At 30.9% G+C, this 21,871-nt stretch overlaps 1 protein-coding gene across 2 annotated transcripts in view; it reads right to left on the reverse strand.

Annotated features, from left to right (window-relative positions):
• LOC129920320 (lissencephaly-1 homolog) overlaps window positions 1-21,871 on the reverse strand; it is a 34,921-nt gene that overhangs the window by 11,556 nt on the left and 1,494 nt on the right. The window contains exon 1 of one of the 2 annotated variants that reach the window (XM_056001661.1): window positions 18,674-19,005. The exons of the other annotated variant lie outside the window; for it this stretch is intronic. The gene's annotated coding sequence lies outside the window, so the exon portion shown is untranslated. Of the gene's footprint in view, window positions 1-18,673; window positions 19,006-21,871 lie in introns of those variants that run through there. 2 annotated transcript variants of the gene reach the window in all.

Genomic DNA, 21,871 nt, shown 5'->3' on the forward strand with positions numbered 1-21,871 from the left:
ATCACTGTTAGCTAAGCTAACAAATTTGGAGTGGCATAATGGTGTTTGGCTGTTAAGTGTGGTGGTATCTTCCGGTAAAAATTAGTAGTAGAATCGATCAATTGTATACATAGAGTAGCGTCACCTTTAGCAAGTAATTAAATATTTTCCAAATACAAGCTAACAACGTAAATTTGTGACGCAAAGTGAATTTTTAATTTTATACCAGTTATTTAATAGCCATCCATGTATTGCTTAGTGTACACAGAGAAGCTCTCTGAAGATATTGCGTGCTTGCAAACTAAGCTATAAAATATGTTTTTTTTGTTTTTTGAATTTTTATTTAACTGCGATGGCCTCCAATGGACAGAAAAGCTATTGAGGAATTGAAGTTTATTTTTATTTAGACGAAGCATTCTAGGGGGAAGAACAAAACAAAAAAAAAAAATACCAGAAAGCTAATTTGTCTTAACTGGATTTTTCAATACCCTACGTATCTGTTCAATTGTGGATACATTTCGAAGATATTACATATTTGAAAATAATGTAAGATTTTTTTGTTATATTCAGTAGATAGTCATTTTTCATTTAAAACGCAAAACAAAAACAATTTAGACTATAAAGTATTTGATTTGTTTTAAGAATAAACTAAAAAAATAAGTGGCCATTCGGTTAAAATAAAAACAAATAGCAGTCCAGTCTTTGAAAATTAAAAAAAAGAATACTGAGATTCAAAATTTTGATTTTGATATTTTGGTCAGTTTCACGGTTAAGGGAGAATTAAGGTAGGGTATATTTGTGCATGGAGAGTTCATCTAAGTTTTTCAATTTATTTTTAAGCTATTTTTTTAAGAAAATTACGCCTCTATACTACACACAAACACGCCACTTAACAATTTGTTTTTTCTTTGGTTGGGTCACCTACACACCCTAACTTTTTGTTCCATCTTATGCAAATTCTCGTAATTCTGTGTATACATATTATGTATAAGGGTGTTCGTTCTTGTTTTTATGTTCGGATAGAAGAATCAGGGTGGCATTTTAAATCGTCCTTCATATCCAAAATTCTCTTCCGATACACTCCTGGGGAGAATTTTTTGAGGAAAGCTTAAGCATTTTCATCGGGATTTCTTTAGTTCATATTCATAAACTATGGTCGTGAATAGCAGGGTTCGGAAAACGATAAAATTTGAAAAATTCAACGGACAAATTTATTTTTAATTCGCAAGTGATTTCAATGTTTCGGATCCTTGAAAATGAAATTTGCTATCACGAACGAAATTTGTTTTTTGGAACTACAATTTAATTCATGAATTTTTTTCGAAGATCCATTCACGAACCGATCAAAAATGTAATCAAAAACTTTTTACCATTTTTACTCGCTCACTAGAGCATTGGTTTTGTGTCAAAAAAATGTCCAGATTTTAAACAACAAATAACATTAAGAATATGGAGGAGTTCATTTATGTAAGTGGTTTTCGTCTTTAATGTAAGTGAATCTATACATTTTTTTGAAAAAAAAGTTGAGAAAGCATTTTTTCATGACATTACGATGGTAGAGAATGCCAAAAAAATGGGTCCCGGAAGTCCGTCTGTCTGTCCGTATGTCAGTCTGCCTGTCTGTAAACGAAGCTACAGCCTAAACGGATAGACCGATTGATGTCGGTATGTAGCATTATTTAGCGGCTTTCCAGAGGAGTTTTTGGAATTAATTATTTTGGACCAAAAATAACGGTACTTGTCATATACCGATTTTGGTAAAATTGAAATTGCTCAAAAACGGTTCCAACGATTTTCTATAAAAAATTCAAATGTAAGTTTAAAGACAAGGTCTATTTTCTATATTAATGGAACCTTTTTTTTCAAAACTAAATTTCAAAAAAAAAAATAATTTTTGGATTAAAAAAAAAAAAATAGAAAAATTTGTTTTTGAAAAATCAAATTTCCGAAATTTTTTTTTGAAATTTTGTTTTTAGATGTTGATTACTGATTTCTACAAAATGGCATACCAATTTTATTTTAAAACTTTTTTTCCAAAAAAATATTTATGTATAATTACATATTTATAACGATTTTGAACATTTTTTTTCTAAAAATGCATCTTTATATATCAAATAAAACTGTTTACTTGTTTTGGAGGACATTTTATTTCAGATTTTATTTTAGTTTTTTAAAAAACGAGTTTTATTTTTTTTTTTGTACCTATGTACCTATATAGTAGGTACCTACATTTTCCAAATCTTATATATAAAAATGAGTTCGTTTAGTGTGTGTGGCCGATAAACTCGCGTTTGGCTGGTCCGATTTTGGTAATTTTTTTTTTGTTTGAAAGGTATTAATATGTAGATGGTATGTATCAAAAAAAAATAATACCTTTTCTCGCATCTTTACATAGCTGTCAATATGTACGAGTAAAAAACCACTCTCGCTTTTTAAAAATTTTAACTAAGCTTAATTTGTAAGCTTTCAAAATAATTAAAAAAGCCTGATTTTGAGTGAAACAAATAATTATTCGTCTTGTGATATTAAATCCACATATGGACTGCACAAATAAAATGTATATCTCTGATTTTCATTGAGGACAAATAAGTAAAGCATTGGCACATCAATCAGAGTTATGGTTTGTATCTACATATTATATATATTTCTCCTGTGCGTTTGTTTGTGACCCTACTCCTAAACGACTAGACAGATTTTTCTAAAATTTTGTGTGAAATATATGTGAAAAGGTCCATCCGAAACAGGTTTTGTTTTATAATTGGACCCGGTAGGTGGCGCTGCTGTCAAGTTATAGGCAAATTCCATATTTGGGGTCGAATAACTGAACAGATTTTTGTGAAATTTTGTTTATTTGATAAGGTCTATCCGTTACAGGTTTTGTTTTATAATTTGATCTAATAGGTGGCGCTGTTTTCAAGTTATAGGCAAATTCCATAGGTGGGGTCGAATGACTGGACAGATTTTTGTGAAATTTTGTGTTATGACAAGGTTCATTCGAGACAAGTTTTGTTTCATGATTGGACCCAGTAGTTGGCACTGTTGTCAAGTTTTAGGAAAATTGCATATTTTGATTTTTTGTGAAACTTTTTGTGTCTGATATAATTTATTCGAAACATGTTTTGTTTCATAAATTGGACCCGGTAGGTGGCGCTTTTGCCGAAGTAGTTATAGACAAATTTCATATTTGGAGTCCGAAAGACTTGACAGATTTTTGTGAAAGTTCATTTGTGTGATAAGTTCCATCCATGTTTTGTAAATTATAACTGTATGCGGTAGGTGGCGCTGTTGTCAAATTATATATAGAAAGACTTGACGCTGTTGTCAAGTTATCGTTAAATTCCATATTTGGAGTCCGAACGGCTGTATAGACTTTTATGATTTTTTTTGCGTTTGATAAGGTTCATTCAAGACAGGCTTTGTTTTATAGTTGGACCCAGGGGCGTACGTTGAGTTGTCGGGGCCCCGGGGCAAGACTACATTTTTGGGGCCCCTTTGATATAGAAAATAAGAACAAATAAAAAAGGACGTATACGCCCACTTATTTTTTTTTTGGGGGCCCCTGATGTACCTATCATTTGTTGGGCGCTAAAATTATGTAAGTAATATTTTTTGGGGCCCCAAGATAATATGTAATTTTTCTTTCAAAAAAGCAATTTTTTTTTGGGACCCCTAAGGTAATACTTTTTTTTTAGATGAAATATTATGTGACTGGCTACCAATTCACTGAAAAATATAATGTGTCTCTCTTGTGTCCGAAGTGATTCATGTCAAGTATCTTATCTTTTTGCTTCGATACTTTTATAACCCGTTGCCTTCTCTACATTGTCTCCCTACGGGGCCCTGGCGTGTTGGGGGCCCCGGGGCACCGCCCCACTTGCCCCAATGGTGTGTACGCCCCTGTTGGACCTGGTACGTGGCGCTGCTGTCAAGTTATGACCAAATGCAATATTTGGGGTTCAAAGAGCTCATATTCAAGGCTAATAAAAACAAACACGATTTAACTCTTTAAAATGTTATTTCCTCAATTAAAATTGTTTACCACTAAGCTATATCTCAGTTGAAAATTGGTATGATAAACTGAAACTTAAAATTTGTTTAAGTTGTTTCAACTACCAATTTATTAATACAATTTCCGCATTAATTTAAAATGATTTAATCTTCTTAAGAAAATATTTTAATACTAGCTTACCCGTGCGAGACTTCTCGCATGCTTAAATAAAAAGAAAGTATAGCTAGGTAGGTACAAATGTAAATGCAGAGTGTGTTTTTTTAAAAAGTCGAGAATTACTAAAAAACTCCTGTTTATCCCATTTAAAATACATTGGATTAGCCCCAGTTTAAGTTAAACAGCTATGAATATGGCACATTAAATTTAGCAATTCTAGGTTCCCTAAGTTGTACATACATTTTATAATTAACTCTATTTGAAACAGGTTGCTGCAACTAATATCTCAAACTTGGTCAATTTGAAGAACTTGAACCGATGTTGAATCATGCATTCACCACCTTAAATCGTCAATAAAAAAATTGTTGAACGTAAGGTTTCTGTCTGATTCTTACATCCGACAATTTTTCCTTTGACGATTTTTCTTTGCTGTTCTATTGGGCTTTTCCAAAAATTATCTTAGACCCATTTAATTCACACTCCATTAAATTTTATATCGCTATTCAAAAGTGGAAATTTTAAAATTCGTATCTACCTACGTGATTTCATAGTTTTTCATTTTTAATAGCCACTTATCATATTTTAGCCTAGGAAGTACCTAAACGGACCTAACACCCATATTACGATTGTCAACTATCAATTGATTTTCAACTTCAATCGGATTTTCTAGTAAACTATCATTTATGTAAGTCCTTTTTACCCAGGGGCAAAGAATTGATAGTTGACAATCGTAATAGGGGTGCAACACTTACGCCCCTATAGCACGCAAAGAGCAAATGAAGGGTCCAGGGGAAAAACGGCACATGTCCACTTTTTGTCAAAAATAAACGAATGATGAGGTCTTGTAGTATTTACTGACCACTATCTGATGGCATCCTTACTTTTATAAAACAAATTTAAGCCTTGCTGAAAAAATAAATAAATTGTGTGCTAAGTACTAAGTTGTATGGAGAACAAAATTTAAAAATGCATTTTTCTCGAAATGAGTTGGAATGGACTTGTGCTGTTTTTCCCCTGGAGCCTTCAAATATTCCGGCTTTTTTCTTATGTACATTATGTATGTATATACTATATATGTACATACATAGGTACACTTCCCAGACTTTTCCTGGCAAATGGAAGATGAAATGTTCCTACGGAATATGTTCATACATATATGTACTTACAAAAAATCTTGAAAAAAAAACCATAGGTGTGTTTTTTTGTTTATCTATATTGATTTTTGAAATCCATGCAAATATTTGGCACCACTGTACATAAACTTTGGCAGCTGTCTGTCAGAAAAGTCGCTTTTGTTTTTTTAATATTAACTCCGCAGTGGAAGGCCATTACATCCATGATGGATGCAAACAAATTTTTTCACAAAAAAAAAAAAAACAAAAACCATAGCATGGCATCCATTTTGGATTCAAAAAATTTCACAAAAAAACCAAAAATCAAAACTGACAGTTCTGATTCTGAAAAAAACAGAATTTCTCTTCTGGTTTTAAAAACAGAATCAGAAGCAGAATCACTCACACATTCATAGATTTAAATGTTAGCAGTACAAAATGTTTGCAGCACAAAAACAAATGAAGTTTGGCGCGATTACACATATATGTGGCACATGTTAAACTTCAGATTCTTCGGAATAAAAAAAACTGTTCAATTGGGATTCTGAATCGAAGAACAATTCCGGATTGCCAATTAAAAACGCCATTAAACGTTTGTTATTGTTTTGTTTCTGGCGGTGTTTTTTTTTTCATAAAGGGAAATTCCAAAAACTATCTTTGTCTTTTCCTTTTCTAATTTGACATATCTCGGCAGGGGAAATGTAAACAAAAAACATATTGTCACACACACTTACATTACAACAAACACTGTGTGTTCGAAATCATTTAACCACAAAAACTTTTATATTTCGCGATTGTTTTCAAATTTAAAGTTTTTATTTCCGATTAATTAAAAAAAAATAATTAATCATATATATTATTACGGTTGTCGAACACCCTTTTCCGGGACTTACACCGAACAGATTTTAATAAATTATATCTTAAAAAAAGGCGAATTTCTGCCGCCAGAATCTGGCAAAATATAAATATATAAATGTTTATAATTTTTAAGAAATCTTAATTTGTTTAAAAAATAATATTCCAGCCAAAATGAATTTTAAAATGACTTTTTACCACTTTCCAATGAATCTGGAAATGTTTGACATGGCGTGTTCCTGTTCACATTAGGGGTGTTCGTATATCATTAGTTCGTATCATCAGGGGCGTTCATTAGGCGAGTAAATTCTCCGATTTGCTTAAAAATTCTGATGGTTAACATTTTAAGCATTATTATGTACAAACAAATTGCAGATAAGTTTGGACAAAAATATGAAACCTGTCAAATTTTAGAAGTGGGGATGAAATGCTCTCAGAGAAAGAAAAAATTGTACAAAAGTACGCAAACTCTTTTAGGACAAAATTATCATTTATTAAAAGAAAAAAAGAAGGCACTAGCTTTTGAAAGATTTCAGACTTTTGTCCGAAGAAATTTTTAGGCAGAAATTTGCAAGAAGAGGGGCTCTCTTTTTTGTAAAAAAAAAACTACACAGTTTCAGTCTAATCAAACAGGAATTGGGTTAAAAAAAGTTGAAAAAAGGAGAATTATTTCTGTTTTAGGCAGTACCTAAACAGCCCTGTTACATGTAACATTAGTTATACATTTTTATTTCATTTTTGGCACACAAATTCAAAATGCCAACTTTTGAGGTTCTGGGTAGTCAACCTCCGTAAAAAAAAGATCACTCAAAAGTTTTATTTTGTATTTAAGTGCCTTATGTTTTCACTAAAATCCAAATGAGATATTTTCGTAAACTATTTCATTTTGAATGTCAAATGGTTAATGGTAAATTGCTAATCCTCATCGAGGTAAAATGGATCGAAAGATTAATTTGAAATTAAAGGCCCCAACCCATAGAATCCGTTCCACCCGTTGTGTCAATCAATCCGTTGAAATTGAAGGATGGGACAGAAAGGGGTGACCCAAAGAATACGTTGCATGACGGATTGCTTTTTGACAGCTCACTTTAAATTCCAAGGTGTGTTCGATATTTTCTCGATGAATGTGCACTAAGGAAGTTCTGATGCAAGAAATTGTTAACTATTATCGTTGTTCTTTTTTTAAATAAAATAAAATACGCTACTAGACTTTATGTATGTACTTGCTCTTCAGTTAAAAACAATTTTTAATAACAGATTATCATTTGTAGATATGACTTTGGCATAGTAAAATTGAACTCTACAACAGAATTTTAGTATTTAATTGATATAATTTATTAGATATATCATTAAATGTTACTTTTATTACATTTTCTTCACAAATAAACAACTAAAGTTCACAATTCATAAAATCAGAAAAGAAAAGAACACAGTTCTTAGTTCTGAAATTCCCCGGTGTGCACTCCGAAACAGAAAATCGAACTGATCTATTGTTGACAACCAATGTCAAAGCATACGACAGATGAAAAAGTAGAAAGTTGGGCTATTTCTTCCGTCGAATTCGTCAAATACAAATAATTGATTTATTTTATTCATTTATCACATAATACGATATTTTGATAGGAATAATTATATTCCACATAGTGTAGTTCCGATAACCAATGAAAGATACAAAATATTTTGCTTATTTTTTACTTTGGTGTACTTAGCGTAGTTCCTTCAACATCAAGTGCGGTCCTACCTTTATTTTAATTATTCTTTCAGATCATTGAACACTTCTACATAAGATGTTTCCAAAATGATTGGAAAGTGGAAGTGTTGATCGCTTTTGACAGGATCTTTGGAATAAGTTCAGTGGGGAACTTCCAACGATTGTCAGTATAAGAAAATAGTCAAAAGAAAACAGAAAAAAAAAGAAAAAAAAAATTTACAGCTATAGCTGGGATGGTGAAGACATAAACAAACAAAAGGAGGCGCGAATTGTGATAGAGTTTTGTGAATTTAGTTCGTGTTTTCCAAAATAAATATGTAAAATTAATTATTTTTTTTTAATTAATCGGAAATAAAAACTTTAAATTTGAAAACAATCGCGAAATATAAAAGTTTTTGTGGTCAAATGATTTCGAACACACAGTGTTTGTTGTAAGTGTGTGTGACAATATGTTTTTTGTTTACATTTTCCATGCCGAGATATGTCAAATTAGAAAAGGAAAAGACAAAAAGATAGTTTTTGGAATTTCCCTTTATGAAAAAAAAAAACACCGCCAGAAACAAAACAATAACAAACGTTTAATGGCGTTTTTAATTGGCAATCCGGAATTGTTCTTCGATTCAGAATCCCAATTGAACAGTTTTTTTTATTCCGAAGAATCTGAAGTTTTACATGTGCCACATATATGTGTAATCGCGCCAAACTTCATTTGTTTTTGTGCTGCAAACATTTTGTACTGCTAACATTTAAATCTATGAATGTGTGAGTGATTCTGCTTCTGATTCTGTTTTTAAAACCAGAAGAGAAATTCTGTTTTTTTTTTCAGAATCAGAACTGTCAGTTTTGATTTTTGTTTTTTTGTGAAATTTTTTGAATCCAAAATGGATGCCATGCTATGGTTTTTGTTTTTTTTTGTGAAAAAATTTGTTTGCATCCATCATGGATGTAATGGCCTTCCACTGCGGAGTTAAGCCAGAACTATAATTGGCGGATGGAGTCGGATGCTAATGTCACAACCGCACTCGACGGATGAAAACTTATGGAAAACAACAACAATTGACAGTAGCTTCCGACTCCATCCGCCAATTATAGTTCTGGCTTTAATATTACAAAAACAAAAGCGACTTTTCTGACAGACAGCTGCCAAAGTTTATGTACAGTGGTGCCAAATATTTGCATGGATTTCAAAAATCAATATAGATAAACAAAAAAACACACCTATGGTTTTTTTTCAAGATTTTTTGTAAGTACATATATGTATGAACATATTCCGTAGGAACATTTCATCTTCCATTTGCCAGGAAAAGTCTGGGAAGTGTACCTATGTATGTACATATATAGTATATACATAATGTACATAAGAAAAAGGCCGTAATATTTGAAGGCTCCAGGGGAAAAACAGCACAAGTCCATTCCAACTCATTTCGAGAAAAATGCATTTTTAAATTTTGTTCTTCATACAACTTAGTACTTAAAGCACACAATTTATTTACTTTTTCAGCAAGGCTTAAATTTGTTTTATAAAAGTAAGGATGCCATCAGATAGTGGTCAGTAAATACTACAAAGACCTCATCATTCGTTTATTTTTGACAAAAAGTGGACATGTGCCGTTTTTCCCCTGGACCCTTCATTTGCTCTTTGCGTGCTATAGGGGCGTAAGTGTTGCACCCCTATTACGATTGTCAACTATCAATTCTTTGCCCCTGGGTAAAAAGGACTTACATAAATGATAGTTTACCAGAAAAACCGATTGAAGTTGAAAATCGATGAATTTTTGAGCATTGATCCTCCTATTTTTATAAGAAAGAGTTACAAATTTATGTTTTTGATACCAAATAAAAGAGCTTATTCTCTTTTCATCAAAACCCGAAAGTGAAATTTTGTGACTTAACCTCTTTGTAGCCGGAAGCAAAGAATTTATAGTTGTTAAAAAAAAATCGATCTCTTATTTGCTTTGAAAAAAAAATTGAAAACGAAGAATGATGCTAACCGTGAAATGTAACTGAAAAGATCCATTAAAAAAATGACCAGTTTTCCCCCATTTCGATTTTAAAACATCAAATTTCAGTATTTATCAACTATCGATTGATAGTTGACAATCGTAATAGGGGTGTTAGGTCCGTTTAGGTACTTCCTAGGCTAAAATATGATAAGTGGCTATTAAAAATGAAAAACTATGAAATCACGTAGGTAGATACGAATTTTAAAATTTCCACTTTTGAATAGCGATATAAAATTTAATGGAGTGTGAATTAAATGGGTCTAAGATAATTTTTGGAAAAGCCCAATACAACAGCAAAGAAAAATCGTCAAAGGAAAAATTGTCGTATGTAAGAATCAGACAGAAACCTTACGTTCAACAATTTTTTTATTGACGATTTAAGGTGGTGAATGCATGATTCAACATCGGTTCATGTTCTTCAAATTGACCAAGTTTGAGATATTAGTTGCGGCAACCTGTTTGAAATAAAGTTAATTATAAAATGTATGTACAACTTAGGGAACCTAGAATTGCTAAATTTAATGTGTCATATTCATAGCTGTTTAACTTAAACTGGAGCTAATCCAATGTATTTTAAATGGGATAAACAGGAGTTTTTTAGTAATTCTCGACTTTTTAAAAAACACACTCTGCATTTACATTTGTACCTACCTACCTATACTTTCTTTTTATTTAAGCATGCGAGAAGTCTCGCACGGGTAATCTAGTTTTACATATTTATTTTGGAAAACACGAACTAAATTCACAAAACTATCACAATTCGCGCCTCCTTTTGTTTGTTTATGTCTTCACCTTCACCATCCCAGCTATGGCTGTAAATTTTTTTTTCTTTTTTTCTGTTTTCTTTTGACTATTTTCTTATACTGACAATCGTTGGAAGTTCCCCACTGAACTTATTCCAAAGATCCTGTCAAAAGCGATGAACACTTCCACTTTCCAATCATTTTGGAAACATCTTATGTAGAAGTGTTCAATGATCTGAAAGAATAATTAAAATAAAGGTAGGACCGCACTTGATGTTGAAGGAACTACGCTAAGTACACCAAAGTAAAAAATAAGCAAAATATTTTGTATCTTTCATTGGTTATCGGAACTACACTATGTGGAATATAATTATTCCTATCAAAATATCGTATTATGTGATAGGGTCAATGTGGGTAAATGTAAACAGGGGTAAATGAAAACATGGCTCATAACAAGCTTCAGTTAAATCTCTTTGATGCATACATAAGTACAAATCGCGGACGCATGTATCTTTTAACTTATACGTCAAGCTCATTGCTGTCAAGAGAGAATTCATTCCACGAGCGTATTTTCCGTGAAAGATAATTTTTTAAAGTGCCAAACAAGTCGTTAGTCTTTCAGAAAAATTAAATATTTTTGCAGATTCAATTAAGTCAGTATAATTTGCAAATACTTTTTTGGTTTTAATTTTGATGTAGATTCTATGTGATACAAGCAAATTTTAAAATACAGGACATTTATGTCGATTTGCATGTGTTTACATTTACCCCAGAATATTTTTCATAATGGGTAAATGTAAACAACGTATTCTGGGGGTAAATATAAACATATAATTTTGCTGAAATTATTGGTTTTAATAAAAATAACGTATTTTAAGTCAATTACTATTGCTAAAGTGCCGCGGAGTCACATTTTAAAGTAGCCAACACCATCATTTTCAGTGGATGATGTTGCAAAATCGGTCTCTGACGTAAAAAAACAAAAAATCTGACGTTCGGAGCTGCTCAGGATGCATATTGGGCGCCTATATAAAGAATCAAAGGAAGAAAACAAAAACTTTTATTGGAATTTGAAAAAGTTTTTGTCAAATACCTTCTTGAACGTTTTTCAAGTTGTTATCCATATGATAAAGGGGAAATTCTAAATTTTAAACCACCGTTTACATTTACCCCAAATTTGTAAAAAAACACAAACATGGTGGGGTATTTGTAAACATGCCATATTTGACAGTAATGTAAACAATTTGGGAAATATTTGTTTATATTTATAAAGAAGAAGTGCCATCATTTCATATTTGCATTTGAAGATACCATTCAAGTTGTTCCGTGAAAACATATAAAAATCTAAAGTCGGAAGAAAAAAAAGACATGAAATTGTTTACATTTACCCACATTGACCCTAAATGAATAAAATAAATCAATTATTTGTATTTGACGAATTCGACGGAAGAAATAGCCCAACTTTCTACTTTTTCATCTGTCGTATCCTTTGACATTGGTTGTCAACAATAGATCAGTTCGATTTTCTGTTTCGGAGTGCACACCGGGGAATTTCAGAACTAAGAACTGTGTTCTTTTCTTTTCTGATTTTATGAATTGTGAACTTTAGTTGTTTATTTGTGAAGAAAATGTAATAAAAGTAACATTTAATGATATATCTAATAAATTATATCAATTAAATACTAAAATTCTGTTGTAGAGTTCAATTTTACTATGCCAAAGTCATATCTACAAATGATAATCTGTTATTAAAAATTGTTTTTAACTGAAGAGCAAGAACATACATAAAGTCTAGTAGCGTATTTTATTTTATTAAAAAAAAAAGAACAACGATAATAGTTAACAATTTCTTGCATCAGAACTTCCTTAGTGCACATTCATCGAGAAAATATCGAACACACCTTGGAATTTAAAGTGAGCTGTCAAAAAGCAATCCGTCATGCAACGTATTCTTTGGGTCACCCCTTTCTGTCCAATCCTTCAATTTCAACGGATTGATTGACACAACGGGTGGAACGGATTCTATGGGTTGGGGCCTTTAATTTCAAATTAATCTTTCGATCCATTAACCATTTGACATTCAAAATGAAATAGTTTACGAAAATATCTCATTTGGATTTTAGTGAAAACATGATATAAGGCACTTAAATACAAAATAAAACTTTTGAGTGATCTTTTTTTTACGGAGGTTGACTACCCAGAACCTCAAAAGTTGGCATTTTCAATTTGTGTTCCAAAAATTAAATAAAAATGTATAACTAATGTTACATGTAACAGGGCTGTTTAGGTACTGCCTAAAACAGAAATAATTCTCCTTTTTTCAACTTTTTTAACCCAATTCCTGTTTGATTAGACTGAAACTGTGTAGTTTTTTTTTTTTTACAAAAAAAAGAGCCCCTCTTCTTGCAAATTTCTGCCCAAAAATTTCTTCGGACAAAAGTCTGAAATCTTTCAAAAGCTAATGCCTTCTTTTTTTTTTTTTTAATAAATGATAATTTTGTCCTAAAAGAGTTTGCGTACTTTTGCACAATTTTTTCTTTCTCTGAGAGGATTTCATCCCCACTTCTAAAATTTGACAGGTTTCATATTTTTGTCCAAACTTATCTACAATTTGTTTGTACATAATAATGCTTAAAATGTTAACCATCAGAATTTTTAAGCAAATCGGAGAATTTACTCGCCTAATGAACGCCCCTGATGATGCGAACTAATGATATACGAACACCCCTAATGTGAACAGGAACACGCCATGTCAAACATTTCCAGATTCATTGAAAAGTGATAAAAAGTCATTTTAAAATTCATTTTGGCTGGAATATTATTTTTTAAACAAATTAAGATTTCTTAAAAATTATAAACATTTATATATTTATATTTTGCCAGATTCTGGCGGCAGAAATTCGCCTTTTTTTAAGATATAATTTATTAAAATCTGTTCGGTGTAAGTCCCGGGAAAGGGTGTTCGACAACCGTAATAATATATATGATTTAGATGTATGTATAGAATTAAGACGGAATCTTTTCATTTTAAGTCGGTTTCTTTACAATTTACAAAAAAAGATTGCTACTTTTTGAATTTCCTAAATAGCCAAAAAATATCATGATACAGTCAAATAAGGTGAAAAAAAGGAGTAAACCACGGAATGAATGCTAATAGAAATTTTTTTTGTTCAATACCTTCGGTTTGGCATTATATAACATACCTCAAAAGTATAGAAAAATCTCATGTCCGCAAGTCGCGATTTTCAAGGTCAAAGCGTGAAATGGAGATTTTCAAAATAAGCAATAAAAGACAATGGTATTATATTCACATATGATACAATACTTCGAGGTATTTTTTAATGCTGATGCCAAAAAATCTAGACAAGATCAAGACAATCTGACGTCTCTAAAAAAAGTTATACCTGTTTTTTAATTGTCAACCCATATTATTATAACAGTTGCAAACTTACTACCGAAAAACCCTTAAAATTTATGGTAGAGGGACAAAATTTTTCATGAAGATTTTCATATTCATTATCATTAAGAATCAAAACAATGCAATGAAAAAAACATTCATACCTATGAAAAATTGGTATTTTTTGAGAAAAGGGACAATTTTGGGATATGCACTAAAAAACATCCTGGTACAATCTTATAATTAGTGCTGATAGGCTAATTTTTTTGTTTGTATCTTTGTTTGGATATTCTATAACTTATGTCAAAAATCAAAAAAAAAAATTTTTGTAATCAGCATTAAAAAATGCCTCGAAGTTATGAAATTCTTGAAATTCTAATTTTGAAAATCTCCATTTCGCGATTTGAGCTTGAAAATCGCGACTTTCTAGACTTTTGAGGTATGTTATAGAATGCCAAAACGAAGGTATTGAGCAAAAAAAAATTCTATTAGCATTCATTCCGAGGTGAAATCCTTATTTGACTGGATTATCAAATTTTAGTAGCGATTGCAAGTGATTGAAAGGAGTTCGAGACACATAAGATTAAGTTTTTAAAAACGTGCCAATAACAGAAAAAAACAGTGGCATGCATACAACATACATATCGCCTGGGAAAGCAAAATTATTGTAACTCCATATAGGATCTGTTAAGGACATAATACCATTTTGCTTTCCGCTGAAGATTTATGTTGTTATACCTTAATAATAATATTAATGAAACTTCGTACACATTCCAATTAAAATTATAATAGATAGCTGTCAGACAAATGGTTTGCTTTTTTTAATACTTTATACAATTTTATGTTTGTGTTCCATATATCAAGTTGTGGGCCGATTTTTTTGTATTGGAAAAGGTTAACACATTACAAAGCCAAAAATTGAAAATAAATACAAGAAAAATGCGGAACGAAGTCCGCCGGGTCAGCTAGTTTTTATATAAAAAGTCTTAAAAATTTAAGCAACTTGAACTCTAATAGCAAGTTCGTGCGACCCAGTCGTGCTTTTTTGAAGAAAATCAAAGATTTAATTAACAAACTTGTTTAACTTTTAATATCACGGAACTAATAAAAAATTTAAAAAAAAAACCACAGTGCTATATGCGATTATGCAAGTTTTTGGGTGTTTTACAATAATTTTGAACATCAAAGGATCACACACACAAAATTGTTTATACTTATAGCGTAGATTGAGAAAGTAAAAGTGTATTCGCAGTGCATCCCTTTTTTTCTTAGAATGCCCATCCCTGGCAATGGATGACAATTTGCAGATGTCGGCAACCAAGAAATAGAATGAAATTAATGGAAACCAAAATAGAAGAGTCAAAACAGAAAAGTATTTCCATAATCTATCCGTTCTATGTTATGTATAATTTTATCTTTTCTTTTAAATCAAGTACCTTAAAACTCTGAACGTCTTGTATAAAATCATCATCTGAATATAGTTTATTTTTAAATTTTTGAAATAATCAATAATTTTTTCTGTGCAACTATTTCTTACCATCTTACAAACACACTGAACATACAATATTTACTCCAAAATAGAATACATATTATACGAAAAAGTTCACAGATGTGTTGTTTTCATAATTAATAACAAACCCTACAATGTAACGTGTGCACAGCTTATTAGAGTTTGTATCTCTTGACCGATTACTAATGACAATACATTCAATCATTAAACACACGTCGTCACCATATGGCGATGAGGGAGGAACAAGAAAAAAGAAAAAAAAAAAAAGAAACAATATAGACAAATAAAAATGAGTCAATCAATAGTGTGCTCCTCTAAGCCCGAAAGTTAGAACCGGTTCAGTTTTTTTTTTTAGTTATTTGTTTTCCTGTTTTAATTCAACGACACCATTAAAAAGTTTATTTTTGAATATGACTTCGTTTTCTGACTGCATTTTTTTAAATTTTTTATGTTAGAGATTAAAAGACTTTGATCTGAAGCACAAAATTTAAGAAGTTAATTAATTTGACTCACTCGAGAAATTAAAAATACTTAATCAGTGTCAGATTAATGAAAGCAACGCATCACAAAGCATAACTTCACCAATTTTTCATTAATACTGACTTTTGTGGTTTTTTGTCGGTGTGTGGTAGTGTGGCGAACGACTTTTTCAATTCTGTATTTCCATTTAAAAACATAAAAAGAAATAAAATTATGCAGCACACCCAATTGTGGCTGCAACACCATAAATCACACAAAAAAAATGCTTTCTACGTCTTCCAAAAATGTTGTATACACCAACTTAAGTGGAAAATAGTTCTACGTTGATAGTTGAGAGAAAAAAAGAAGCTCTGCAATGTCACCATTCGAAAACCGATAAGTTTCGAAGGAGAACAACGGACAGTGGAGTAGATTAAACTAAAATGTGGCACTAAATGGATGAACTTCCACCAAATATTATTTTTTTATTAAAATAAATTCAAACACGAAGACATAATTGAAGTAACAGCTTTTTATTAAATGTAGAAGAAGCAGATTTTATTCAAATAATCAAAATTTCAAGACTTGTCCAAAACAAAATATAGTTGTGTGCACATTGTTGCACATGTAATTTTTGTTTTTACTAAAAAAGCTATTCCTTTTAAATTAGGAGGATGTTGGAAAGTAAAATTTGCTGTTTTTAACAAAGAGCTTTATTGCTTTTTTTGAAGCTTTTTCTTGCTTTATTTATCTTATTGAAAATAAATTTTGTTTCAATAAACAATATGAAGACAATAACAAAAGTTGCGTCAAGTTCAATGTAAAGGGTGATCAACCAACTTAGGCCATTTTTTGTAGAGCTGGTAGTTTAAAAATTTTAAATTTCAGATGTTTTACTCATGGTACGTTGTAACAGCCCACTTACTCTCAATTATTTTCAAACATTACAGAGCATTTTTGATTACTAAAACTTAAAACTTGGTAGAAAGGTAAAGGAACAAATTTCAAATCTTCTACTCTGGGGAGTAGAAGATTTGCGCTTGTTTGCGCTGATTAAATACTAAAATAATGAAATTATTTTGACTATTACCGAACTATTATTTGGCAAGTTTTCAAACGCTCTTATAATATCAGTTCTTTTGGTACTGGACTTAACTTCAAAATAGGAGAATTTTGCTCTTTTTTTACAGAAATGTTCTTGATAAGATCGTTTAGTCCTAATTTTTCTCTTAACAGTAGTTCTCAAAGCTAAGGTAACGCCTTTTTGTGATTGGAATTTACATTTTTGTCCAGAAAATGTGAATCTTTTTCATTAATTTTTATAAGACTTATATGCGGATTCGAAACCAAAATGAGTGTGACATAATATAATATCAAATTTGTCTCATGATATAGCCATTTTTTCACGAGATTAGTTGCAAGTAGCGCATGTTGTTGGAACAGAATTTCTTCGGAATTACAAGTTCAATAGCACGAAAATAATCGCCTTAACAGTCTTTCTGGCCTTTATACTTTTTGTATGAAATATATACCAACTTTTCTACGGACGCATTGAAACTTGTATGTCAGTACAATTAACATTTTCTTACGTTTACACATATTTTATGAGATATTTTTGTTACTTCAAAAACAACAGTTTCAATTATTAAAGTACCCATGAGGCCAACAAAAAAGAGAATCCATTTAGCTTAAGGACGTATTCCTATGAATAAAATGAAGCATCAAAGTTAGATAATGAAACGTGCGTAAGAAGTTCGTCATTTCATTATAATAGATTTGTTCGAAAATTGTACTTGTTACGAATCGAACAATTGCTAAAACATCAGGTGTTCCATTTTAATATGGTATACCATAGGATAATCTTGGCCCCATTAATTTCATTTGTGCTTATCTTATTATAAAAAAAAAAAATAATTTACTTTTACGGGCCCAAACTAGGTTGGGAAATTGAGTAACTATTGAGATGAGCATTTGACACGAAAATAAAGTCGTTCAAAGAGGATAATTAGAATAAAAGGAATTTTAGTACTTTAATTCATCATTATATTTGACAAGAGCTCTTGATTAATTATGAAAATAATTTAACTTAAAGTCTATATTTTGTCTGAAAACTTTAATAAGTGGACTGCTCCACTGTGCAACAAAAAAAACTATCCAAAACCCACGTTGCATTTTGGAGACATGCGCATTCCCATCGCCCAATGATTGCGAAAACACAAAACTACCAACAACCATCATCAGTATGAGAGGATGTATTTTCCAGATTTTCTTCACAAAATCGATTTACTCACCCACTTTCAACCCAACCGACCTCACTCCAATCTTCTAACAAAAACATTCTAGCAACATTTTCTATTTTTACTTAATTTTTTTCATGTTTTGTTCTATTTCCGAAAAAATGTATCACATTCTCAGCGTAAATAAAAATAAAAATATTTTTTTAATTTTTTTGTAGTGTAAAGGTGGGCGGAGACGGGTGTAGTAACTATTAATACAAAAATATATAGGTCTCACTGTGAACTAAATGAATTATTTTTTTTTCTTCTTGAATTTAAATTGATCAACGAGACGAAGACACGATGATTTGCCAACGAGGAACTTGTGTGAAAAAAAACAATAGGTTTAAACGACAGCACAAATAAATAAAACATAAATAAAAAAGAGAAGAAAAAAAATAATAATATCAAAGGCATTGCACAAGGTTTTTATGTAGTAGAATAAATTTTAATGTTTACAGACCTTGCACTTGAATTGAATTCTTTAGTTTTTGCTGTTTTGTAACGCTACAACGGTTTTTTATATTTCTGTCGTCACTTTGCTTTAAGTTTTTAGTATAAGGGGCTATGCACATCGACGTCAGTTTATTTTTCTATTTGTCTTAGGTATATTTTTTTTGATGTCTCATTTAAATATAGTAACACCGCTGACACGAAGACATGTTCCGTTTGTTCTGACGATGCGGTTTTGAGGTTTTCTCTCTATTCTTCTCTCTGTATAAACAAAAAAAAAAATATACACAAACTTTGTGTGAAAATTTGTAAAAGAAACTGTCACGTTGGTGAAGAACGTATTATTTCTTTTGAACGTCGAATACCATACTGGCAGAGAGCTTTATTGAACTTCTTCACTATTCCATGTTGGTAGCAAAAATGGTTTAGCTTCGCGAGAAACAACAAAAATTAATTGCAACAGCAACAATTCAAAGTACGCAGGCGTCTGAAGAATAGGTAGTTAGATATTTTATAAAATGCTTTTTCTGGTCAAGGAGAAGAGTTGCCATACTTGCGTGGGCTTAAAATATGTCTAAGCTTTTCGGCCTATGGTAAATACATGTTATTGAAAAATATGTACAACCCTATCCAAAAATTCTGATAATTAAGTGGACTTAGCGAAAATTTCAAGGATCTGACAACTGACCTGTTGAACTCTGGGGGGGCAAAATTCAACTGAGAAAATAACATTTTTAAAATGTATTTTATTGTAATACCTAAATCCTAGTTTCAGTCGGAGAAATTTATTTCCTTGAATTTTGAAATTGTACATATGTACATAGTTTAGGTCATTTATCTAATAGCGAATATTTTGATAGCTCCTTTCGAGATTTCGTTCAACGCGCTCATGTTAGGAGACTGCTCCTTCTATGCGCGAACTAAACTAGAAGCCATCTATCGTTCTCAAAACTATTATCTACTTTATCTTGCTCTTAAACGTTGTTGAACATTTGTTTTACAGAAAATAACTTTAAAGTGTATTTTCTAGAAGTGTTTGTGATCTTATTTCACACCAAAATATTTTACTTCTTGCTTCGTGTCTAATTGGATAGAGTTTAATCTGTGCCTAGAGATGTTTTTGACGAATGATATATTTTTTAACTTCGTACACGCCAATATAACAATGTCATTAGGCAGAGATAGAAAAAATTTGGATAAAAGAAATTATCTATGACATTCTTGTGTTTTGCAAGATAGTTAAATGAGCCTTAACTAAAGATTTTTAAGGCCCCAGATTCTTAATATCTTTTTGCTGTATTTATTATTACTTTCTCAGTTGTTAACTGCCTTGCACAAGGTCAAAGATTTTAAGGTAAATTTCTGTTAAATTCCCTGCATGACTTTGGATTAGTTCAATATCTAGTGGCGGTGAAAAAATCACCACCCCGATAGTAGTTCTATTATTATACAAATAAACACATAGCGTACTTAGAAGTACTTAGGTACTTTCATTATTTTTGTGTAACCTAAGTTTTTTTTCTCTCCAAAGTTTTTGTTATTTTCACCATCACAAATGAACATTTTGTTATATCGTTACTCTTATGGTTCCAAAAATTCTAAATTCAAACGCCGTGATCAATTAGCCAAACGACGCATATTTCTATAAGAATATTAATGTAGGAATAAGCGTACTGCAAAACAAGTTAAAAGCGTCAAATTAAATAATTACAGAATCTTGTCTAGGACAATTTTAGCAAAAATAATAGTTCTATTTTAAGTTTTATTCTCTCTCTAAGGAAGAAATATTTTTCCCTAATAAACATTTTTTAAGATGATTTTTATCTTCGAAAATCAATTAATAACAAAAAATGAAAAAAAAAAATAGGTAAACCCAAACCACTACACACATTTTGGATAAACTTTAGAAAATGTACAAAATATCATAATAAAACGAAATAGTGTGTCTCTCTCCTTAAAAAAAAAAGATTTGTTGGTGCACTTTCATGAACACCTTCCGACCTATTTATAAGAAAAATTTATTTTAAAGATTATAAAGACAAACTTTAATAAAACATATTTAGAATATTTTTTAAAGGAAATATGAAATTATCTCTTAGTATCGATTACCAATCCATAGGGATTGACTAGCAATAATCTAATAGCCGGCAACAGATTTCTTGTGCGATAGGTAACCAATTTGAATTAATGATAAAAAAAATGTTAATCTGCCGGTTTATATTGGCGCTGATTCTGATATGATTGTGGAACATAAACAAATGTTTGGCACTACAGCAGTTCATCATTCAAACCAAACATTTGGTTCAAGTAAGCTTATTTGTTGTTTTCTGTCCGAAAAATGCATCAATCAGGAGAATGGGAATAGAGATTTCTAGGGAGCTCGTTAAAATTTTCATAAATTATATTTGAGTGCTAGGGATGGAATATCTATTGTAGGCCAGCAATATTTTTGGCATCATTTAAAAATTGCACTTTTCTCAGAATCGGCACCGTTACATGTTTTTTGTCGCTATAATTTTTACCTCGTCGTAAAACAAATAATACATAAATCGATTCTTATTAAAAATATTAAGTTACAGAAAATAGGGGTCATTCCAACAGTGGCATAGTTTGCTGCTTTATATAGTTTGAAACTGATCTAGCGGTGTGAGGTTATCCTGCTGGAGAATCAGCCAATTCACTCAGTCCTGAAAATTTCGTTTAAGAGGAATTCGAGTCATACGTATCGGTTGAACCTCAAGGTAAATCATACCAAAATAAGAAATATCATCTGTCTCTTTGCTCTATAAAAGGAAAATGAGTCGTTGTAAATATTTAAAAATATTTTATGTTGGAGTGATGTTTATTAAAAAAATGACTCTAAAAAAACATCATACAATGGAAACGTAAACAAGATTAGTATAAATTCAGTTTTAAGATATTCAAAGCAATAGAAAATAGCATTAAATAAAATGACAATATGTATCTTGTATATGTTTTTGACACGGATGTTTCAAATTCGTAATGAATTTTATTAGGTATGTAAATATAAATTCACTTAACATTAATTTAATAGATTTGCGATTCTGCAATTCAATGGCGCAAAATTTTAAACGATTAAGTTAATTGCTAAAGCCATTAAATAAGTTACTAAGCCAAAAAGGAGACTGATTTTAAACTTAGTAACTTAATAAATGGCTTAAGCAATGTACTAAATCGTTTACAATTT

Source organism: Episyrphus balteatus, chromosome 4 (assembly GCF_945859705.1).
Source record: "Episyrphus balteatus chromosome 4, idEpiBalt1.1, whole genome shotgun sequence".
Lineage (NCBI taxonomy): Eukaryota > Metazoa > Arthropoda > Insecta > Diptera > Syrphidae > Episyrphus > Episyrphus balteatus.